Below are 10,735 nucleotides of genomic sequence, written 5' to 3'. Positions count from 1 at the left end.
AAGCTCAAAGAAGAATGGAGCTAGGAGGGGCTTCCTGACCTTTGGGGGAAAGCCGAACACGCAGATCCTGGACTCAGATCATTCTGCCTCTTCCCGGGGGCGTATGGTGACCCAAGGGGATTCCCTCCCTTTCTGGGCCTCGGTTTTAGAGAAAGGCCCTAATGCGGGAGTGGTGGGGGTCAAATCCGGGGCCTTCCCCAGCCTTCTAGGCCTAACCTCTTCCAAACTGCCCCTAGCAGGACAGCGTCACAGTCTCCATGGTGACAGAGGCCTGCCCCCAATCCCTCTGCCACATCTGCGTATTGGGGGAAATAGCACTGGATGACGACAAATTCCGGTGACTAAAGTAGGGTCAACGCATCCTGAGACCTCAAGCCGATAACCTACTGGGAAGGTGCACAGTGAGTCACTCCTCTCCCCTCCTTCCTCCCTCACCGCTGGTCAAGGTCACCGTGGTGGCCTTATTCCCACTGCCCCAGACAGGGAATGCACAAATATGATGCAGGAAGTTATCTTTAATCACGAAATAAGCCTCAGGCCCCACCATCTGCCACAGAATTGGCTCTGGTGTCAAACCTCAAGGACACTGGGAAGCAAACCCTGAAATCTCACCTGCCTCCAAGTCCAAGGGTGTCCCGATGTCATGAAGAAGAAAGGGCAAGAGGTGCTCAGGGCTGCTGGTAGATGGGCAAGGACAGGTCTGTGCCAAAAGGGCAAAAGTACCGTCCCAGCCTAGGGTACAGGAGAGGAGGCAGGTAATCAGCAGGTGGCACCCAGGGCCAGGCTGGCTTCCTGGCTGTCCTGCAGATTTCACAGGTGGAGGCCCCAGGGGACCAGAGGGGCATGGCTGTGTAAACTCGTCCCTGAGATGGTAGAGAAGCTGTTCTGACACCTCAGGGGAACAGAACAGCAGGGAAAACCTGAAACTGTGCAAAATTTCTTTTTTTCCTTACCTTTTCACCATGGATCCCAGCCCTTGCCTGTTTTCTGGTCTCAGGCTGACATTGTAAAGCAAATACCTAGTACCTAATAAACTAAGCCATGCCAGTGAGGAAGGGACGCCCTCTGGAAAGTGCATACTTTAGAAAAGAGGATCCCTGGAGAGAGCAATGTTTAACTGAAAGCATATGATACAGTAGAATGTCAGAAAATCAAGGCAACCAGATCCCAGTACCATCCAAACCATAACACACACATAACTTTCAGCTCTGCTAGGCGTTTAGTAACCGATTAACAATAACTCACTATGTATGCCGCTTGTAGGAGAATCCTAACAATGATAATAACAGATGTTTATTGAATGCTTACTTAAATCCAGGCATTGTACTAAACCTTTTATGTGCATTAACACTTTTAATCTTCATAATACCCCTGTGAAATAGGTATTACTAATCCCACTTCACAATTAAGACTTAGCCAAAAGTCACACAGCTAGGAAGTCAAAGTTCAATCCAGACATAACTCCAAATACCTATCCATTATACAACACTGCCTCGCAGTCGTGCTTGTAAGTCCCGGAGAGCTTTGGTCTCCTAGGCCATAGCTCTTCCCAGAACCTGGCTCACCAGCCCAAGAGGGACTCTGGCACTGGGAAAGGACTACCAGATTTACTTGGGTGTTTAATATTTATTGAAGTTCCAGATTTAAAACCTTAGATTTTGTTATTCCAGATTCAACTTTAAAGTCTTAATTCTATTAATAACAAATATTTTTATTAAATGGATATAATTATTTTTTACCTATTCTTTAATTAATATTTTATTTTATTTATTCTTTAATTAATGTTTGATAAATTCAAGTTTAATAAGTTAAATTCCTCGAATTTTTAAACACTTCTACTGTATTTACTATGTGCCAGGCATTGTTCTAAGCATTTTTCAAATGCTGATTAATTCTCACAATAACTTGATAACAACTATTATCATCCCCATTTTATGGATGGGGAAACTGAGGCACAGAGAGATTTAAGTGACTTGCCCAAGCTTATACTAGTAAGTTGCAAAGCTGTGACTTGAACCTACACCAGGGGCATCAAATTTTATCTGTAAAGGGCCAAGCAGAAAATAGTTTTGTCTTTGCAGGCATACGTCTCTGTCACAACTACTCAACTCTGCCATTGTAGCATGAAAGCAACCATGGATGGTACGTAAAGGAATGACTGTGCCTGTGATTCAATAAAACTTTTTATGGACACTGAAGTTTGAATTTTATATCTTTTTTTCATGTCACAAAATATTTTACTTCTTTTGATTTTTTTCAACCATTTAAAAAGGTCAAAACCATTCTCAGCTTATGGACTGTACAAAAACAGGCAGCTGGACATAGTTTGATGATGCCTAACCTACACAACCTGCTCCCAGAGTCCCTGCTCTTAAGCATTATGCTAGACTTACCCTTTTGAAAAATAAAATTTAAAGATCTCCTGAAATATTTTAAACTACATGGCATTTAATATACATATTTTTAAATACTTTAAATGCCTGACAGGGCACACCACCCCATCAGGCAAAATCTTTCTAAACCCTTATTCAACCCTATAGGTCTAATAAATCAAACTTATAAACATTTATGAAATTATCTTAGTCCTCTTAAAATCTCAAGTCTAAAACTTTACTTCCCAAATTGAAGGCTCATACATTAGATTCTCTTAAAGATCAAACGTTTTAATTCATAATGTCACTTACACACATCTGGATAGCAAATTTACGGGCTCAGGTAGGTCAAAATTACTGGGTTAAATTTTTAACCACAGTACAGGTACTTAAAGGTCAGAGATTTGAGACCAAGACACAACACCTAGGACCTACATACTCCCAAGACAATGCCGTCTGAATCACAAGTGAACACTCTCAACCCATTTTTAGAGATGAGTTCTGTCTCCTGTGTCATGAATCCCCAAGGCCATCTCCTTCAACTGATAATGATACACAACTCACAGGTTACAATCTTATCTAGTTTTTCTTGTCTCATTTAGGTGCAACTAATTTCTTTCACAGCTTCACTTGGGTAAATGAATGTCTTTACTTCCTAAGTGTTAAGTTACTTTGTAGCTTTTTGTTGGAAGAAAAGTTGGAAATGAGGAATCGCCTCATCTGATTTGATACTTTAGGGTTTTTTGATGACGTCAAGATGCAGTGTAATGGAAATATCCATGCTCTGGAAATTGCAAATCATGGTACAGTCTTCACACATGTACACTTAGCGGGGCTTGTTGGTTATGACTGCCCATCCTCCTTTCACCCTCAGTTGACATCATTGGCAGAGACAGCTTGACAGGGGAGGAAAACTGTACGTGAAGTGAGACGCAGCAAATCCCAAAGCTAGGCTCATCTAAATACACGTGGACAAAACTCACTTTGCTTTAAAAGTGTTCAGAGTAGTGAAATCTAGATTTACCCAGGTGTATCCAGAGCTACCAACGTAGGTTTGGGTAAAACCCAACATAGGTTTGGGTACCTAACTCCATCCCCTGGACACATAGCAGGGAATTCCCCCCAGATAGCAACAAGGACCATCATGCATATTCCCTTTATCCCTGCTTGGAGCGGAATCTTACCACTTTTAGCAATACAGGGAAGATTCAGTCTATGTCACCTTTACCAAAATCCAACCGGGAAACCTTTGATCCTTTCTCCCCCCAAAGGATGGACGGAAGGAAGGAAAAAAGAAATCAAGTTTTTTGACTTGGGAGTATTTCCCCCAATGAATGGGTTTGCTCCCTTTTCAGGATTTTTCACAAAACATCTATAGCATACACAGATATACAATGTGTTTGTATGTTGATTTGTTTGTTGCGGGAAGACTTCTGCTTTGGGAAAGATGGCGTAGACTTGCTTTTCTCTATTGCTCCCATTAAATACAACTGAAAACCCTGGACATTATATGTAAAACAAACATAAGAAGATTCTGAAAGGTGGAAAAAAGAAAGCAGACTGACTAGGACCTTAGGACCCAGGACACAACATGGTAGTGAGTTCTGTGGGTTTCTTTTTCCCTCATACATCCCAGACTGGATGCTAGAGAGGTCAGCAACCTGGAAATACCAGCATGCACAGACCAAAAGAAATCTCCAATAAAAGTCGGCTCTCTAGGGACTTCCCTGATGGTGCAGTGGTTAAAAATCCACCGGCCAATGCAGGGGACACGGGTTCGAGCCCTGGTCTGGGAAGATCCCACATGCCACAGAACAACTAAGCCCGTACACCACAACTACTGAGCCTGTGCTCTAGAGCCCACGAGCCACAACTACTGAGCCTGCGTGCCACAACTACTGAAGCCCGCGCTCCTAGAGCCCGTGCTCCACAGCAAGAGAAGCCACCGCAATGAGAAGCTCGTGCACTGCAAAGAAGAGTAGCCCCCGCTCACCGCAACTAGAGAAAGCCCGCGCACAGCAACAAAGACCCAACACAACCAAAAATAAATAATAAATAAATAAATTTATTTTTTTAAAAAGTCTGCTCTCTAGCCAAAAGACCAGGATAGGGGTAGCCTACAAAAACAGAAACTTCCAGACAATAACCACTCTTCTCCAGCCAAACACCAACCCCCCCAACCAGCAAAGGCCAAGAAGGGAGCCTAGACTACCAACCTCATGAAGGTGTAATGAGACACCCCACCCTGGGGTGGTGTCAGAGAAGGCCAGGTAAGGAGCCCATCCCCACAGACCAGTAATGAGGCTCTCCCCCATTCCTGGCAGTGTTAGTGGAGACCACGTGGGATGCTGAAACTAACCCCCCTGCCCAGCCCAGCAGTAAGGAGAAGTCCCAGCCCCTCAAGTGTCAGTGGAGGCCAAATGGGGAACCTGGACTTCTACCTCCACATGGTGGTAATGAGGTAGTGCCCCTTCTTTCTCTGCAGGACTGGTGTACAAAATAAGCCATTCAAAATGGAAGGCTTAAATAAGAGCCAGAGTCTATAACAAAATGCAAAAATGTCCAGGTTTCAATAGGAAATCACTCATCATACCCAGAACCAGGAAGATCTCAAACTGAATAAAAAAATGTCAACCAATAATCTCCAAAATTTACAAACAGTTCATGCAGCTCAATATCAAAAAAACAAACAACCCAATCAAAGAATGGGCAGAAGACCTAAATAGACATCTCTCCAAAGAAGACATACAGATGGCCAAGAGGCACATGAAAAGATGCTCAACACTGCTAATTATTAGAGAAATGCAAATCAAAACTACAGTGAGGTATCACCTCACACAGTCAGAATGACTGTCATCAAAAAATCCACAAACAATAAATGCCGGAGAGGGTGTGTAGAAAAGGGAATCCTCCTTCACTGTTGGTGGGAATGTAAATTGGTACAGTCACTAGGGAGAACAGTATGGAGGTTCCTTAAAAAAACTAAAAATGGAGCTACCATATTATCCAGCAATCCCACTCCTGGGCATATATCAGGAGAAAACCTTGGTTCGAAAGGATACATGTTCATTGCAGCACTGTTTACAATAACCAATAAATGGAAGCAACCTAAATGTCCATCGACAGATGAATGGATAAAGAAGATGTGGTACATATATACAATGGAATATTACTCAGCCATTAAAAAGAATGAAATAATGCCATTTGCAGCAACAGGGATGGACCTGGAGATTATCATACTAAGTGAAGTAAGTCAGACAGAGAAGGACAAATATCAAATAATATTGCTTATATGTGGAAGTTTTTTAAAAATGATACCCATGAACTTATTTACAAAACAAACTCAAAGACTGTGGGAGGCATGCAGTCTTAGCCGGAGGTAACTCCTGGAGGAGACAGTATGTCTCTCACAAAAAGCAAAGCCCTTACCCTTGACTTGGAATGCACTCTTTTTCCCAGGCCTGAGGAATGTAAAAGAGATTAGCAAAGCTATCTCAAGCCAGGAGACCTCAGGGAACTGAGAGTCCTGGTTGTTCCTTATGGCTGGGGGCTGTGTGTGTGCCTGGTTAAGGGAAGATAATGTTCTAGGATGGTCTTTGTAAACTTGTTGACATCCATGGTGGTGACTGAACTGAGATGATAAGCAATTCTATGGGTTCATTGTCTAATAATGAGTTCCTCTTCTGTCTGTATAAGATTCAGTAGATTCTAAATAAAGCACCTTGCAACCATCAGTTGTCTTGGTCCTTCTGATCCCATATTCCTGGTGCTATTCAGTCCCTTACCCTTCTCCATTGGGACCTGGAAGACCCCCTGCGGTGGCTGGACCATTGCAAAAGACTTAGAAAATAACGTTATGGTTACCAAAGGGAAAAGGTGGGGGTGGGGGATAAACTAGGAGTTTGGGATTGACACGTACACACGGCTATATTTAAAATAGAGAACCCACAAGGACCTACTGTATAGAACAGGGAACTCTGCTCAATATTCTGTAATAATCCAAACGGGAAAAGAATTTTAAAAAGAATAGATACATGTATATGTGTAACTGAATCACTTTGCTGTACACCTGAAACTAACACAACATTTTTAATCAACTATACTCCAATATAAAATAAAAATATTTTTTAAATGTCAACCAATAGATGCCAACACCAAGATGATAGAGATATTAGAATTATTTTCAGGTAGCCGTGATAAATATGCTTCAAGAAGCAATTACAAACCCACTGAAACAAATGACATAGAGAACCTCAGCAAACAGATAGAAGCTATCAAGAAGAACCAAATGAAAACTCTAGAACTGAAAAATGCAATAACCAAATTAAAAGCTCAGTGGATGAGCTCAAAGGTAGAATGGATAGGACAGAGGGGAAAAAAATCTGTGAACTGGAAGATAGGACAATAGAAATTACCCAATCTGAACAATGGAGAAAAACTAGACCAAAAAAAAAAAAAAGAAGAAGAAGAAGAAGACAGAAGGAAAAAACAAAAAACAAAAACAAAAAAACCCAGAGGCTCAGGGATCTGTGGGCCTGTAACAAAAGATGTAACATTTGTATCATAACAGTCCCAGAACGAGAGAATAAAGAGGGCAGGGCTGAAAAAAATAGTCAAAGCAACAATGGCTGAAAACTTCTCAGATTTGGCAAGATACAGTACATAATCCTACAGACTCAAGAAACTGAGCAAAGCCCAAACAGGATTAACCCAAAGAAATATATAATAAGATATATCATAATTAAACTTCTGAAAACCAAAGACAAAGAAAAATTCTTGAAAGCAACCAGAGGAAAATGACACCTTGCCTATAGGGCAAAAACCAGTTCAAACAGCAGCAGATTTCTCATCAGAAACCATGGAGAGAGGCTTCCCTGGTGGCGCAGTGATTAAGAATCTGCCTGCCAATGCAGGGGACGCAGGTTCAAGCCCTGCTCCAGGAAGATCCCACATGGCGAGGAGCAACTAAGCCCGTGTGCCGCAACTACTGAGCCTGTGCTCTAGAGCCCGTGAGCCACAACTACCAAGCCCGCATGCCACAACTACTGAAGCCACCGCAATGAGAAGATCAGGCACCGCAACGAAGAGTATCCACTGCTCGCCTCAACTAGAGAAAGCCCACGCACAGCAACAAAGACCCAATGCAGCCAAAAATAAATAAATAAATTTATTTTTTTAAAAAAAAGAGAAAGAAAAAGAAACCATGGAGACCAGAAAGAAGTGGCACAGTGTTTATCAAGTGTTCAAAGAAAAGAACCATTAACCCAGAATCCTATGTTATTAGGATACATTAACCCTGTAATACTAGTTTTCTATTGCTGCTGTAACAAATTAACACAAATTTAGGCTTAAAACAACACAGATTTATTAGCTACAATCCTGGAGTTCAGAAGTCTGAAATGGGTCTCTCTAAGCTAAAATTAAGGTGATCAGCAGAGCTATATTCCTTCTGGAGTCTCTAGGGGAAAATCTATTTCCTTGTCTTTCGAGATTCTAGAGGCTACCCATATTCTTTGGCTCATGGCCTCCTCCTTCCATCCTCCCTCCATTCAGTCAGCAAGGTCGGGCCAAGTTCTTCTCACACTACCATCCCTCTGGTTCTCTCCTTTCTGCCTCCTTCTTCTCATTATAAAGACCTTTGTTATTACACTGGGCCCACTTGAATAATCCAGGATAATCTCCCCGTATTAGGGTTGGCTGATAAGCAACCTTAATTCATCTGCAAACTTAATTCCCCTTTGCCTAAAATATTCACAGGTTCTAGGGATTATGATACGGACCTCTTTCAGGGGACATTATTCTGCACCACACTTAATGAAAATATTCTTCAGAATTGAAGGGAAAATCAAGACAATCTCAATAAAGGAAAACTAAAGAGAATCTGTCACCAGCAGACTGAACTTAAATGAATTGCTAAAGGGAGTTCTTTTAGAAAAACTCTTGGAACATCATAAAAGAAGAAAGAATACAGTAAGCAAAATTATGGATCAGTACAATAGGCTTGAGTTTTCTGAAATATGTTTGCCAGTTGAAACAAAATTATACCCACTGTTGTTTGGAATAAACAGTAGCTAAAGGCATGAAACCTGGATTTGAATCACAGTTCTCCCACTGGTTAGTTATATTCACTGTCTATGAGTTGCAGTAACTTTGGCCTGACACCTCATTTTCTCGTTTACAACCTGGGGGACAGAACTCAGTAGATCTCTAAAAGGCCTCCATTTATAAAATCCGTGATGTTAGGCTGTGACTGCCATGCGGAGAATAATGTCAAATGCCCTGTATAAAAGCCAGTGTGATAATCCATTTTAATTCAGTAATACAGCAAGTATGTATTGAACACAAGCCTCTATGCTAACTCCCCAGTTCCTTATTATTTACACTGGTAATAGGCACTTACCCCATACTAACATAACCTTTAAATCCCCCTCCCAGGGCTTAACCTCATATCCCTCCACCAGCACCACACACATACACTTCCTGCCCTTAGAAGCATTCTAAAAAAGGCTGCTCCCACCCACCTTCCCAATCTGACTTCCATTGAGACCCCTACTGCATTCACTGATTCTAAAAAGTATTGCTTCAAGAAAATGAGAAGACAAGCCACAGACTGGAACAAAAAATTTGCAAAACACATGTCTCTCAAAGGACTGGTATCCAAAATATAAGAGAACAGTTAAAACTCAATGAGAAAAAAAACCCAATTTTAAAACGGGCAAAAGATCTGAACAGACACCTAGCCAAAGACCATATACAGATTGCAAATAAGCATGTGAAAAGATGCTCGAGGTCGTATGTCATTAGGGAAATGCAAATTGAAACAACAATAATATACTACTACACATCGATTAGAATGGCCAAAATCTAAAATTATGAGAACACCAAATGCTGGTGAGGATTTTTTGCTGGTGAGCAAAAAGAACTCTCATTCACTGCTGGTGGGAATGCAAAATGGTACAGCCACTTTGGAAGACAAAACTAAGCATACTCTAACCATACGATTCAGTAATCATGCTCCTTAGTATTTACCCAAAGGATTTGAAAAATTTGTCCACACGCAACCCTGCACATAAATGTTTACAGCAGCCTCATTCATAATTGCCAAAACTTGGAAGCAACCAAGATGTCTTTCATTAGGTGAATGGATAAACAAATTGTGATACATTCATACAATGGAATATTGTTTAGTAATAAAAAGAAATGATGAGAAAGAAAGAAAGGGAAAGAAAGAAAGGGAGAGAGAGAGAGGGAGGGAGGTAGGAAAGAAGGAAGGAAGGAAGGAAGGAAGAAAGAGAAAGAAAGAAAGAAAAAGAGAAGAAAGAAAGAAAGAGAAAGAAAGAAAGAGAAAGAAAAAGAAAGAAAAGAAAGAAAGAAAGAAAGAAAGAAAGAAAGAAAGAAAGAAAAAGAAAGAGGGAGGAAAGAAAGGAAAGAAAAGCTATCAAGCTATGAAAAGAAATGGAAGAAACTCAAAATGAATATTGCTAAGAGAAAGCCAGTCTGAAAAGGTGACAAACTCTATGATTCCAACCATGTGACATTCTGGAAAAGGCAAAACTATGGAGACAGTAAAAAGATCAGTGGTTGGGAGGATGGGGAGGGGGATGAAGAGGTGGAGCACAGGGGATTTTTAGGGCAGTTAAACTATTCTATACGATACTGTAATGATGGATACATGTCATTATACATTTTTCAAAACCTATAGAATGGACAACATCAAGAGTGAACCCTAATGTAAGCTATGGACTTTTGTTAATAATAATGTATCAGTATTGATTAACAACTGCGCCAAATGTACCACACTAAAACAAGATGTAGATAATAGGGGAAATGGGGAGAGGGGAGGGGTATATGAAAACTCTGTAGTTTCTGCTTATTTTTCTGTAAACCCCAAACTACTCTTTTTTAAAAAGTCTTTTAATTTTAAAAAATTAGTAAATAGCAAAACAAACAAATATATCAAAAATGTTGTTCTTTGAAAACTTAAGAAAATAAATAAACTACTATCAAACCTAGTCAAGGGGGAAAATATGAACACAAAAAATAAGAAATAACAAGGAAGAAATAATCATAAAAACAGAACTTTTGTGAAAAAAATTGTGAGACTACTTCACATAACTCTTTTGTCACAGGTTGGGTTCCCTGGGAAGCAGACACTGATATGGAAATTTGCATGCACGTTTATCAGGGAGTGCCTTCAGGATCCACAACTGGGGAGAACAAAGAAAGCAAGATTAGGCAAAGAAAGAATTTGAACTCAAGAATTAAACTTCACAGGGACTTCCCTGGGGGTCCAATGGTTAAGACTCTGCGGTCCCAATGCAGGGGGCACGGGTTCAGTCCCTGGTCGGGGAACTAATATCCCG

This window comes from Balaenoptera ricei, chromosome 10, assembly GCF_028023285.1.
Source record: "Balaenoptera ricei isolate mBalRic1 chromosome 10, mBalRic1.hap2, whole genome shotgun sequence".
Taxonomy (NCBI): domain Eukaryota; kingdom Metazoa; phylum Chordata; class Mammalia; order Artiodactyla; family Balaenopteridae; genus Balaenoptera; species Balaenoptera ricei.
Note: the sequence above shows the minus strand (reverse complement) of the source record.